The sequence below is a fragment of the Protopterus annectens genome, chromosome 13.part0, assembly GCF_019279795.1.
Source record: "Protopterus annectens isolate FY-2018-M chromosome 13.part0, PAN1.0, whole genome shotgun sequence".
NCBI lineage: Eukaryota > Metazoa > Chordata > Ceratodontiformes > Protopteridae > Protopterus > Protopterus annectens.
Window position 1 is genome coordinate 757,318,508 of NC_056747.1, and position 13,500 is coordinate 757,332,007.

Below are 13,500 nucleotides of genomic sequence, written 5' to 3' on the forward strand. Positions count from 1 at the left end.
AGTATATTCCAAAGAGAAGGGAACCCAGCACAAAGACCTAGGGGCTTCCACTAATAACTAACCCATTAAATGAGAAAGTACCACCAGCTGTCACCCTGTGTGTACAGAGAGCCAGTTAGCAATCCATCAGTGTGTACAGAGAGCCTTTGAGCAAGCCATCAGTTAATGCAAGTATTATTTAAGTGGTAAGCTTGAGAGTGTCTGCTTGGGGAGTCATTGTATGGTTTGCCAATGGTAAAGTAAGAGGCATGGACAAAATGACCCCTATCAGTGACATCAATCGCACTGTCAAAAAGTCAGCTAAAGTACGCAAGTGTGATTTCAGTTTCAAGGAGACCTCATAAAGTAGGTCAAAAAGATAACCGAGGAGATGTGGGATGCAGCACTTGCTCAACATCTTTCCAGATTTTTGCAAACCAACTTGACAGTCTGTAAGCACATTCTTAAATGTGGTTATATGATTGTTCTAGGGCAGCTGCTGAATTCTTGGTTATCAGATGACATGCACATAATTAAGGATTCATTGGTTGCCTAAGAACATCATTGAACCACTTCTGAATATAGCCATGGATAAAATGTTATATTTTTGGCTGCTCTCGAGTGAAGATTCATGAAACTACAGAAAAAGAAAAAAAAAAAAACAATATAGCCATGCATCCCAAATCTTAGACAAGTTCCAGTATGCTTGATAAGTGTAAGCATGGGCCTGGGGGATTAACCTTTTACAGGTTACCTGTGTCCATTAGAGACATAGGTGCCAAACCAGGGATGAATTTCTGGTTTTCTCTCCAGTTGTCCAAGTTGCACTTGAATTGGGTTCGGGAGGAACTCTGCTTCACATGGATGGGGAAGCCTGTTCCATAGACAGTAGTCTCTGGGATAAATACCTGTCTCTCCAGCAGGGCCTATTTATATCACAGGAAAGGTTTAAGTCTTTAGAACTGGTAATTCTGGTGCTGTTTGTTTTGTGGATATGCAGGAGGTTAATCTGAGTGGGGTCTGACAATGTCCTGTATGCCAGGCATAGATCTCCCCTCAAAAGCCTGTAGGAGACTGAATACAGGTATAGGGCCTTGAGGCAGTCTGCATAGGACATTTTACTTCTGCCCTGTATTCTTTTTTAATGAGGAATCTGTGTGGATATTCCAGTTCTTGGATATGCCTGGTTAGGTACATACCAAAGGGGGCATTGTATTCAATGATAGGTCTGACGAATACCGAATACAATGGAACAATGACTTCTTTGGACTTGGATGCCATATGTTTGTTTATAAGTTGCGCAACTTAGAATGATTTCCTCACCATTGTAGACATGCGATGGTCTAGATTATTATCTGTGTGTGTCCCTAAGTCCCTAACTACTGGGTCAACTCTAAGGGGTGTGTTGTCAATATGATGGTTATTAGGGATGGATAACTTCCCAAAGGATACTATTTTGCATTTCTTAGCATTTAGTTTTAGTCCATGGTTCTGACACCAGTTGTTTGTCAGCTCCTCCTGAAGAACATTGCAATCATCTGCAGATTTAGTCAGCCAGAGACCACTGACATTGGCCTTGGCTTCTGACAAGTAAATGCCAAAAAGGAGCGGTCCAAGGACTGATCCATGAGGGGTCTTCACTTGTGACTGGCCTCTTTGTAGAGGTGGACTCCTTAATTCTAACTTCCTGGGTCCTGTGTGTGAGCCAGATGGCTATCCACTGGGTGACATACGGGTTTGTACCTAACCTCTTGAGTTTGTCAACAAAGCCTAAATGAGGTTTTGTGTCAAATGCCTTGGCCAGGTCAAGGTAGGCAGTGTGAACGATTTTGGCCTCATCCATTGCTTTGGTGACCTTCTCAAAGAAGTCCCCCAGGTTGAGTAGGCATGGTCTGCCCTTGACGAAACCAAATTGGGTTGGGTCCAATGTCTGGAGGTTTACTATATCTCTTTTGATCATCTCAATGATCATTCTTTCTGCGGCTTTACATATAAGACTTGTGAGACTTATGGGTCTGTAGTTTCCAGGGTCTGTAGATGGCCCATCTTTGTGCAGAGGGATGACTGTTGCCTTTCTCCATTCATGAGGCATGAAGCCTGTTTGGAGGCTACAGTTGAACAGTAATTCCAGAGGCCCTGATAGATCATGTTTCATGTTAGAAGGCATCCTAGGATATTGTCTGAGACAAGTGATGCAGTGTTCTTTGTCTTAGAGCATTAAGGACCTGTTCCCTAATGATAGTAGGGGGAGTTATATTTGATGATATTTCCTGAGGGAAGTTTGGGGGGAGAGGGGTGTAAAGTTGGAGCTGAATTTATCAGCTAGGAGGTTTACTATATCTTCTGGCTCAGTATAGGTGGCTCCATTTACAATGAGCTTTGCACACAATTGTATATTGCCTTTGAGGCTGCTGACATAGCAAAAAAATGCTTTGTGCTTGTCCTTTGAATGGGAGGCCAAACTTACCTCAGATTTGGCTTTGGTAGACTTTATTTGACCTCCGAGGAGTTTGTTTAGCTTGATGAGAATGCTTTTATCCTGCTGGGTGCTGCACCTCCTAATTTTTGCCATGATTTTCTTCCTCCTGTTATATAGCCTGTTGATTTTATGATTCCACCAGGGTGGCTTGTTTTTTTGAGTTAGTTCTGTACTTCTTCCTGCTGGGTACAGCTGCCTCTATGCAGCTATTAACATGCTTGTACAGGGCTTCTATGAACAGTTTTGCATAGGCAGCAGTGTTCTCAAGGTTTATGGGGGCTTGAAATTTTGCCAAGTTCTCACTTAATTAGCAGGAGGTTAGCCTTAGAATAGTTCCTGAATATTTCAGGTTTAGCTGGGGGTCCAGGTTTTATTTTTACTAAGTAAAATTCTTGTGGTCTGACCTTACCAGGGAAGGCATTACAGTATTAGGTGTGCAGAATTCTGCCATGTTAGTGAGGACCAGATCCAGTATGGTTGCACCCCTGGTTGGTATATTGACTATCTGATCCAGGGAGTTTGTGTTTACAAAGTCCAGGAATCTTTGTGCATGTACATTTGGTGTCGTATACGATTCCCAGTTAATAGTGGGGTAATTAAACTCACCCATGAATATGATATTGAGTTGGATGGTTGGTGTTTCTAATAAGTTTAAATACATGGTATGGGTTTCCTGGGTCATAGAGGGGGATCTATAGGTTGCAAGGAAGTGGTATTGGATTTTGCATACGTGCATTTGTGGGCAGGGACAAAGTCGGCACCTCCCCTCTTGGCCAAGAGCGTGCCTGTCAGTTCTCACTACATCACCCCCCCTCCCTTCTCCGGCTCCTTTGATAGCAAGTAGAAACAGTCAAATTCAAATAGTTCTATCTGACCATGCAACATTGGCGTGAGAGCTTATTAGCTTTTATGGGAATACCTCATGTTCCTCCAGGCAAGATAGCTTTGGAAACAACACTTGTAAAATATGTGCTTGTATCAGCAGTAATAGAAAGTCTGTTTTTAGAATGAGGATAAGGTTTCTAGTCCAAGTTGCAACTAGTTTCCAGAAAAGAGAGACTCAAGTCCATACTGGGCATGCCAAGGCTAAAGAAGTTTGTGGTGGTAAAGATATCAGTGATGCTCACCCCTTTTGTCATTTCTGTCTCCCCTGCTTCCAGATGCCGTTCAAACCACACTAGGTTTGAATGCATACATATTCCTGCCTTCAAGGACCATATTCCACCAGTTTATATCAGGAAAAGAGCATTTCCAGTTAACCACCTTGCCCTTTGGACTTTCCATTATTTCTAGGGTATTTACAAGGTATTTGGCTGTAGAGTTTGCTTATGTGAAGGTGCAGGGCATACACATCTGGTTTTACCTAGATGACTACGTAATTCAGGTCATGTCCCAGGAACAGGTGAGCAAAGCTTTGAACTACACTGTTCAGTGTTTCATCACCTGGGGACATCTCTGAGCTTTTATAAATTCAGCCATTTCCTTTACAAACTAGTATTTTCTAAGGACAGTCTTGGGCAAAACGATATGCAGGTTGTCCTTCTGCAGGAAATATTTGCAGTACTCTTGTCATTGTTTTCCTAGGCTGCGTTGCGGCTTTCTTCAGCGAATGCAAGGATCATCCTGAAAGCTCTAGGGTACTTGTCCTGTTCAATTCTTGCTTTCCCCTTAATAAGACTGTACATGAGGGAAACGTCTTTGGTATCTCGGAAGTCCATTGTTGCATGTATATCCCTCTCCCATCCACAGTAAATTCCACTGATGCATTGCATAAGTGAAGGCCATTCTGGGAATGCCTTTTTTTTTTTTTTTTTTTTTTTAAGCCCATGTGAGAACAAACTGTGACCTTAGATGTTTTTGACTTGGCTAGTGGTTGCATATAAGGACAGGCACATTACTGTCAGATACATTGGGTGTCATTTATTTATTTGTTACGTGTTATTTTACCTCCCTTCCTGCTGGTCTTCAGCCCCACATCCTATTTCTACCCATTCATTCCTAATTGATGACTATGTGGCCACTGACTGGAGTGAGAGCTGACATCTTTGCAGGGATGAAAGTTGGTGTCATGGTAGTCTGAGGACCATCAGACTTGTTTGTTGCTGCCACCTCAGTAGACCATCTGGATTGGCAGGTAATGGGACTTGCAAGGGACAGCTTTTGTCACCAACAATCCATGCCTTGCTTCATTTCAAACTGCTGTCAGCCCAACGTTGTCACGAACTCAAGAGGCAGAAGAGTTTTGTAACTAGTCCTAACCCCACCCCTTGTTGGCTACTGAGAGTATCAGATGGTCTCCTGTGCTCTTATGCTTCTGTTTGCATGTGTATGTTTTCACGAGCATGTAAAGAAATGCTACTGTCACTGGCTTGGCAGATCCAAGCCCATGTCCCTAGTTCTTACACAGTTTGTCACTGGTAAGTCTTTAGCTGACTGGACCAGCACTCCCTTCCCCAGGGTATGTGAGCAGGCATTAGCCACTCAATTCTCAACCTCTTCTACCTCTTCCAGTACAGGAGTTACTACTCAGGTGCAGATTATTTGCCTCATAGTCAAGGCTTTATCTATCTGTACCACTGAGTTGACCTGCTGGTCATTATTTATGCACTTTGGGTCTTTAAAACAATCTTACTACCATGAATCCTCAGCTTTGTTGCAGGCAACTTAGCAGTGGTGTGGTATGTCAGCAAGTAAGTTACTCTAAACTCGTGTGACAGGCAAGATGGCTTTTGATCTGGCATGAAATGAAATGTCCATCTCAATGTTTATTGCATTGAGTTGAGATGAAATGTCTTGGTTGATCACCTGGACAGGTTTGCACACCCATTCTCATGAATGTTAAATTGTTTTTGCTGATCTTCTGTCCCAGTTGTGTACCTTCCAACGTAGCCCCTGCCACAATTATCAATTGATTCCCTTATCAATGGAGCGAGAGCAGATCATGAATCGTGGGGTGGTTGTCATCGAGGCCGGCATGATTTTTTTTTCCCCTGGTCTGTAATCCTACTCCCCCTGTAGCTGATGTATGCACTTTCAGATAAGAGGGTTTAAGATGCCTTCCTTTGTTTGCTTGCATGTTTCTACTTGCACCACATGAAGATTACCATGCAGACGACGTTTGTTACAGCCAGGAACGTGGCGCAAGCTAGTACACTGCATGTGATGTACCTCCGTCTTCAATTACTGCTAAAGTTGCACTGGGCTGGGCTGCCTCCCTCCACTTAGCATGGAGATTGGTGTCCGCTACTTAGATGTGATTTTCTTTGATTTCCTCAGCTTTTGGGTTGCTGGGGGTGGGGGTCATCTTCACAGACATGTTCTTTCAGCTCGATATGGAGCAGACTCCCATGAATGGAAATTGAACCCAAGAGCTGTCCAAAAAAATCTTTCTTTTTAACATTTCGGAGACAGATGTGTTTGCCTCTCCGCAAAATCACTTAATCTTATCCTTTTCTTTACTGTGTCATTACAAGACCGCCCTGGCAGTGGATGCATTTCCAGTCCCCCTTATCTAAAGGTCTATGTGTATTTCCCTTATACCTCTGATACTCCAGGTACTGAAAAAGGCCATGCAAGATGGATTCAATTTGATCCTGGTTCTTACTTCTCCAGGAATAGAGTGGAAGAGCTCCAAGGGTCTTTCGAAATTTATGCAGCCCTCTGTCAAAGTAGTGAGGGGCCCTGGTACACACAAATTTCAAATGTCCAAGGGAGACTAGCTTGTTTGTGAAGCACTACTAGTGGATACGTGAATGTGTGATCCTTCATGTGTAACTGCCGGGCTTTTTCACATAAGGGTGAAGTTGGTGTACTGGGGATTACACCTTTCCTCTTGATGGAGTGACCTCAGAGTTAGTATATGAAGTAGTGGGGGTGTGGTGGATGTAGCCATTCACATTTGGGGCTGCAGGGGTTTTATTCCCTCTGAAAAAAGGCTCTTTTTGTGTTTTTTTTTGCATTTCAAAATGCTGTTTGCCTCATATACAGGAATGCTATCTGAAATTAATCGACAGTTTGTAAGGGAACCATGTCTAAGACTCGGAGCTTGGAAGAGAGCACACTGATCCTGTAGTGAATATCATCTGTTCCTGGGGTCATGGGAATCATTAAGGAGCCTAGGAAGTAAAACACCCAAATTCCTAATTGGCAAAGTAGACTGCGTTTTCCCTGTGGTAGTGATCTAATGTCCTTCAACCCAGAGTGGCTACTGTTCAATAAGCCTTCCTTTTATTGGCCTTTTTAGCCTGCTAACCACAAGAACTACCATTAGTAGCCATATCTTCAGTGAAACATGTCTTAAAAGGGGGATCCTTTCATATAGTCTAACTTTTACAAGTTCGAACCTCATATGGTCGAGACCATAAGTTCGAATTTGTAAAAGTTTGAGCATTTGGAAATCTCCATAAGCGGAGGTCTCCATTTTTGTTCAATGGGGTATGCTCTTGGAGTTGGTATATTTAAGTAGCGGGGGGGGTGTGGGGTGTAGGGGGGCTTGTTTTCCTTTTTTTTTTTTTTTTTTAAATCCATAGTCGAAGTTTTGTAACTTCGAACATAATGGTTTGAACATTACGTGTTCGAAGTTATAAGACTTTGACTATGTGAAATAGACCCTTAAAAGGGTACTACACCAGAGGCCACCAAAAAAGTCAGTACAGTATCCTTAGGGCAAAATGAATCGAATGTGGTGAAGGGACATCTTCTCCTTTATATCATTCATCCTGCTAACATTTGCAGCATGGGGTAGGGTGGTCTTGTGTGGGGATGTCTGAAAGCTATGGAAGTCAGGCTGATATGGTCCGGTATCTGCATTTGGTATAATGCTGTACATTATGATTTCTAATGCAGCAGTAATCTGACTAAGGCATGTGTAGTTATGATGAGTATACTCAACATTATTCTTAATAAGCAGGACTCCTTTGAATCTCTGTAGCAGGTTCGGACTACTTGGCATTTTTTTCTAATGTGCTATAGTAAAGAAAGATTACATGCCTCTGTACTAGTACATCTATCTGTTTGTTTTTCCTTTTTTAATTTCTTGCTTATATAGAATATTACTTGGTGTGAAACTGGGTTGGTTAGGACATGTTTGTGGTTATGGGCACCTATTATTGGATATTTTAAGCAAAATGCCTATGTTGTAAGTTCTTTAACTACCTTGCACAGGTGTTTGTCTACCACACGCACATATCCCAGTGGAGAATGTAGGATCAAAGAACCAGCAGACCATGTACAGCAACACAGCTTATGTGTAGGTGAGTTTTGAGTAGATATGAGACCAGTGTAGCTTCCTTATTGGCAGAAAAATCCAGTACTTGATATACATTCTTCCCATGATATGGACCACAGAAAGTGGGTTAACCCAAATGTTACGATTTGCAGTACATTGAACTCTTCTTAAAAATCTGAGGTCATGGTAACTTCAGACGAAATAAACCCTTTGGTGGTGCTGCGGTAGCGTTGTCGCCTCACAGTAAGCCGCTGTTCGGTTCGATTCTCAGCTAGAACGTCTAATGCGTGGAGACATGCGTGAATGGGCGTACCTTCGTTGAAGGTTGTGCATCAGGGCGGGTAACTCTGCACGTAAAAATCAACTACCAATCATTAGCAGACCGGAGTTCCGCTGTGGTGACCCCTAACCGGGAAAAGCCGAAAGACAACAACTAAACTATGCCACTTTTGTAATGGAATACTTTTTACTTCAGAACAATCCAGTAGCTGAGTATTTCTTGGTTCCCAACATAGTGGGTAGGCATAATGTCATACATAATACTGCAGTGTATGTGAAAGGAGTAATTTTTTGACCCAGTGTTTACAGATTTTTTTTTAAAACACCTTTACTGAATTATCACTTGTGACATAGGCACATTTACATTTGTATAAAAGTAATCAAGCTGTATTATGTAATCAAACTGTATTAAGTTAAAATTAACAAACCTTATGCTTCGCATATATTGATATGTTTTATAACCTAAGCAACATTACATAAATTATTCAGTTCCTGCCCCTTTTTTTAAATTATAAACCATCACTTACGACATAAGCAGTCATACATCTATATAAAAGAAAACAAACCACACCAGCACAATCCTAGTTGCAAGCATTTTACATAACAAACTGTACTGACACACACTCCCAGTTGCAAACATTATACATCACTTGTAATCTACCCAGTTGTTTTTAAACATGATCTAGCTCATTTAAGTCTTGCCTTTTTTTAAACCTCATTCCTCCCCCGTATATATTGTTCCCAGAATTCCCATTTTTTTCCTAAGTAGTTTGCTCCTACCTTTTTTCTAAAGATCTCTCTGACCGTTGACATTTAAAGACATTACAGAAAGCATCATTGCATTAAAAGTTACTATTCCCACCTTTTATGTATAACACCTTTTTTGTTAAATGTCTAGTTCCAGCTTTTGTGTTACATGCATCCACTGTTTGGCAGGTTGAAATTTATACAGTTGTTTATTGTCGTATCCATTTGAGCCTATGTTACATCTTACAAGCCTTTTTGTTTTATTGAAAGCCCTCAAACAAAAAAGCAAACACACCTCCAGTACCCCCATAAAACCTGTTAATGTAGTGCTAACAGACAAAACTACATCTTCAAATATTGAGGTTTTACCCTCCTAATAGGAACAAAAGTCCCAAACTGACAGCCACACTTAGACTTGAATTAACCTAAAAATAGGTTATGAGTGCTAAAATGCATGATGCAGCCTGTGCTTTTAAGTAGTGCTAATTTGTTTTGTCATAGCTTATAGCTCTCCCAGCTAGGAAAATCCCTGAATGCTTTCACTGAACATTATGTCCTAGCCAATAACTGTCCACCAGACTGTAGCCAGTTTCTCTCTCTGTTTGTCTCAATGGAGACATGAGAACCAGACAGACAATTTCTCTCTAACGGACTGTTTCCATGGAAACATTAAGATCAGGTGCAGAATTGCTACTAAGCACACATGCATTTGCTAGAAAAATAGTTTCGTAATATTCAATATTCTTTTTCATTTACTTGTTCTCTCTTAAAACTTGTTACCAGATCAATATAAGGTCCTTCATCCAGTCCTTCCTCTATGCAAGAATGAGAAAAAGCACATTAATTTTTCTCTCGTCATACTTTTTCTTTTACATTGCAGTGCCTACATTTCTTAAAACTGAAGAAGAAGCAGGGAGAAAGAAAATAAAGAACAGCAGGACCTGTTTACAATCCCCATTACACTTACAAAATAAAGTTTTCTCAAGTTATTTTTTTAACATGTAAAGAAAACCACACACCACAAAAATAGTTCTATTTAAGAAAAAAAGTGTTTACTTGCAGTTAACTTTCTCCATCCTCTTCCCCTCCTCAAAGCACTTTACTGAACATTAATGACATGAAGTACAGCCTATGCTTTCGAGTCCCCCACAAGTCCAACAAATTCTGAAAAAGTCCAATATTTCCAGATTTTCTTCTCTCATATTCCAGTATTTACAGATTGTGCTGAGTAGAGGGTTTTAAAATTGAATGTGAGTGGTCATCTGGGGACTGGGGAGAAGTGGTCACCATATTGTTGTATGTTACGTGGCACAGTTGTACATTGTATGTCACAATTTATACATTACTAAAAGTATTACTTCATAAACCAATCAGAAAAAAACAAGACTCTTGCAGTGTTGGAATTCATATGAATCAGCACTGCTATGAACTAGTGCCTAAATTCATAGTTGTCGCAAGCAATTTAAGAGAGGAAGAATGAATTCCGTTATTAGAAAAAAAGGCATTGCTACATGATGGTTAGGTTGTTGTCATTGTCAACCCCCTTTTTTCCATTTTACATGGGGTTGGAGTGTCCTCCATGTTAAATATGACAGGTCATCTAGAACAGTGTTTACACCACAGAGTGGCTATCCTGATGCTGATAATGAAAGAAGCAAAAAGAAAGAGGCCACTGTATTCTCAAGGAACGTGGCTTAGAAGGTTAAGATGATGGAGCAGTCAGGAAATACAAAAAAATGCAAAAAGAACAAGCCAGAAAACATTATCACCTGAAGCAGAAGGATGTTGCCAAGAATGCAGCTTGGCATATGCTACATACATTGTGGCATACACTTTTTAAGAATAACTTAATTTGAGCAATAACATTTTCTAGAATCTTTCTGAGTTCTTCTTACTACCATGTTTGCTGACTGTCGCACCTCCCCAAACTGAACCTCAGCTTATTTGTTTTATTGTGGGGATTTCTCATATCCATGGGGGTAATAGCTATTTGCAGGACTGTCATTTAGGCAGCCATCATGGTATATTGTGCTTCTATTGCTTCTTTTCCATCTGCATGCTTTTCTGTAAGGAAGGGTAACCTTCATCCCATCCAGGCAAGTGTAGTATATCTCCTAGACTGCAGCCTGTGGTAACCAGTCTGTATGTCTGGACAGAACTACATCGTTTCCCCCCTCCATCAGGTCGCTTCATACTGGGTGTTGGCAGTGGAGGCATATTACAGTTTTGGTCCTAACCTGGTTCTGTGGTGAAAAGGGATGGAGCCTGTACTGTGTCCCGGATGAATTGGATTCATTTAGCAGCTTCAGCACTGAAGGAGCCAGGCAAGGACAAGGAGGGATAAATGGGTGTGGCCCACTCATCTCTCTTGGTAGGGTTGGGGGTTCACATGCACTCTCAGACACATTGGACAAGGAGATATTCCTGGTGCAGACTGGAGAGACCACCACTCTTGCTGTGGAAGCAGGGCCATTTGAAGTGAATGCCTCTTGTTGAGGTGAGGGAGACTTCCTCCATGAATGGCCCATTGTGTGCTCTTCTCATTTGCCTAGCTGAGTGTAAGCAGTTAGTGCCAGGGAGAAAATAATAAAAATATGAACAGCCGTGATGGTATCTAACTGATGCCACCCTTCCCAGTTGACCCTTGCATTGGTGAAAGGGAATGTTCTTCGTTTTTCACTGTTGCAGTCATTACATTTGGGTAATCTGCTGGCAGGTTGCCCTCAGTCGGCCTGAATTCCAAAGTCTTGGGTCCTGCGTCGGTTGCTGTCTTCTCTTCCATGACGTCAGGTCGTCAGGGGTATAAAACATGCAGCCAACGCCATTTTCTTTGGTCTTTCTTGCCGCGCGGTGCCCGAAGCAGAAGCATGATCACAGACAAGCATGGAAAGTGGACGCCCTATCCTTCAGTTGGAAAAACCTATCAGTTTACACCTTTCCTCCTCTGCCCCTTCTACCCAAGGTCCTCCTAAAAGTCAGACAAGAGAAGCCAAAGATATTAATTGCGCCGAACTGACCCCGACAATACTGGTACCCAATCCTAAGGAACCTGTCTCAATACCCAGCTTGGGCCTTTCCTCAAAGACCACAGCTACTGTCCCAACAAAGCAATTGGATCCTGCACAATCAACTACTGACTCTGAAGCTGGCAACATGGCTAATCATGTAATCATACAAACGACACCTCTCAGTAGAGCTGTGATGCATGTCATTTTGGAAGCCAGAAGGCCTAGTACTAGAAAATCTTATGCTGACAAATGGAAGAGATTCTGTGTTTGGAATCAAGCACAAGGAACTAATACAGCAGAACCACCTATTTTCTGAATATGTTAAAAGTTGTTGATTAACTTTTCTTTCCAGCCATCATAAGAATTTTGTCTGTACCGCATATTCTTGAATTTGATTACTGTTTTCATGCTGTTCATTCCTTAGGAAAGCTGTAACAATCTTTCCTCATACTTTCTTTGAAAATAAATACCCATTGTTATATTTCCCATGTGTGTTCTATCCTGTATCTTCAAATTATTTTCTTAATCTATCTTTCCGTTTTTTATTTCAAAGCATATTGCTGCTTGGGTTGAATGGATTGCATTAAACTGAAGTACTTTAAATGTTTTGTTCTTATCCCTCCGCTTTCTGTTTTCAAGACTGTAAATATTAAACTGAAATAGTTTTTATGTACATGGCTTGGGTGCAGTGGTGAAGACAATGCACCATTTTGTTACCTCCTGTGTACTGCATGATTATTGATTGTGTCCTTATGACTGTGAGGTCTTCAGTATTAATGAACCCGTTCCTGCAGTACGGGCTTGATTCCCTCGGCTTTCATTTGCCTTCTACGTGAGTTTGAGCAAGTCATTTAACTTTACAGTGCTTGGGCAACAAGGAATTTGAGCTAGCCTCCTGAATAGTCGCCTGGAATGCAGCCTAGTAACTACTAAGAACCTAAAATAACAGTAATGGGATATTTTAATTGAAGTTTATGACATGTTTGGTATAAAGTGAGCTAGGATATTTAAAGAAAAAAAAAGAGAGAACTTCTAAAATGGGGAAATTCGAAATTGTGGGCATGGAATAAATGGACATACAGAAAGGCACAGATAAAAAAAGAAATAGATTTATTAGCCTCAAAGCCCTGTCCCTGTACTTGGTCTCCTACAGAGTTTTGAGAGGCGATCTATGCCTTGCCTACAAAGCATCCTTTGATCCCGCACTGTAGAACTGTTGCACGTCTGCAAAACAAATAGCATCAGAATTCTCACTACTTCTGTGTCATCCTTTGAAGGGGATGTAAAATTGGGGTCCTTGCTGCCTAGGTTGGTGGTAGCTTAGGTGATTGTAAAATATCCCATAGCACCTATCGAAAAGAGGATGGGATGTTCCCAAAGCCTTGGCCAAATTTCTCCTAGTAGTGTAAATACCACCTCGGGTCTCCCCTAAAAAAAGAGGCTACCAACCTAATGGGCATTAGGTCTCATTCTACCAGAGCTGCAGCTGCTTCAACAGCCTTTCTCGGAGGAGTACCAACCAAAGACATTCTAGAGGCTGCTACTTTGAGTTCTGTTCACACCTTTACAAAACATTACCATTTGCATCTCTACTCTGTCCAGGGCAGGCTTTGCCACTGCATTGCTGCAGGTCCTTATAGGCGCACCTAATGCAGCTCCCTACACTTTAATTTAAAATTGAACCCTCATAAACACACTGTCCAATCCAGCAGGTAGAGGAAGGGTTTATATCCCTACTGTAAAGTTTACAGAAGACCAAAGTAGAAGTCTTCTGTAATACC

At 41.4% G+C, this 13,500-nt stretch overlaps 1 protein-coding gene across 1 annotated transcript in view; it reads left to right on the plus strand.

Moving 5' to 3' along the window:
* The window catches only part of TP53I13 (tumor protein p53 inducible protein 13), a 617,213-nt gene that overhangs the window by 79,199 nt on the left and 524,514 nt on the right, over window positions 1-13,500 (plus strand). The gene's annotated exons all lie outside the window — the stretch shown is intronic.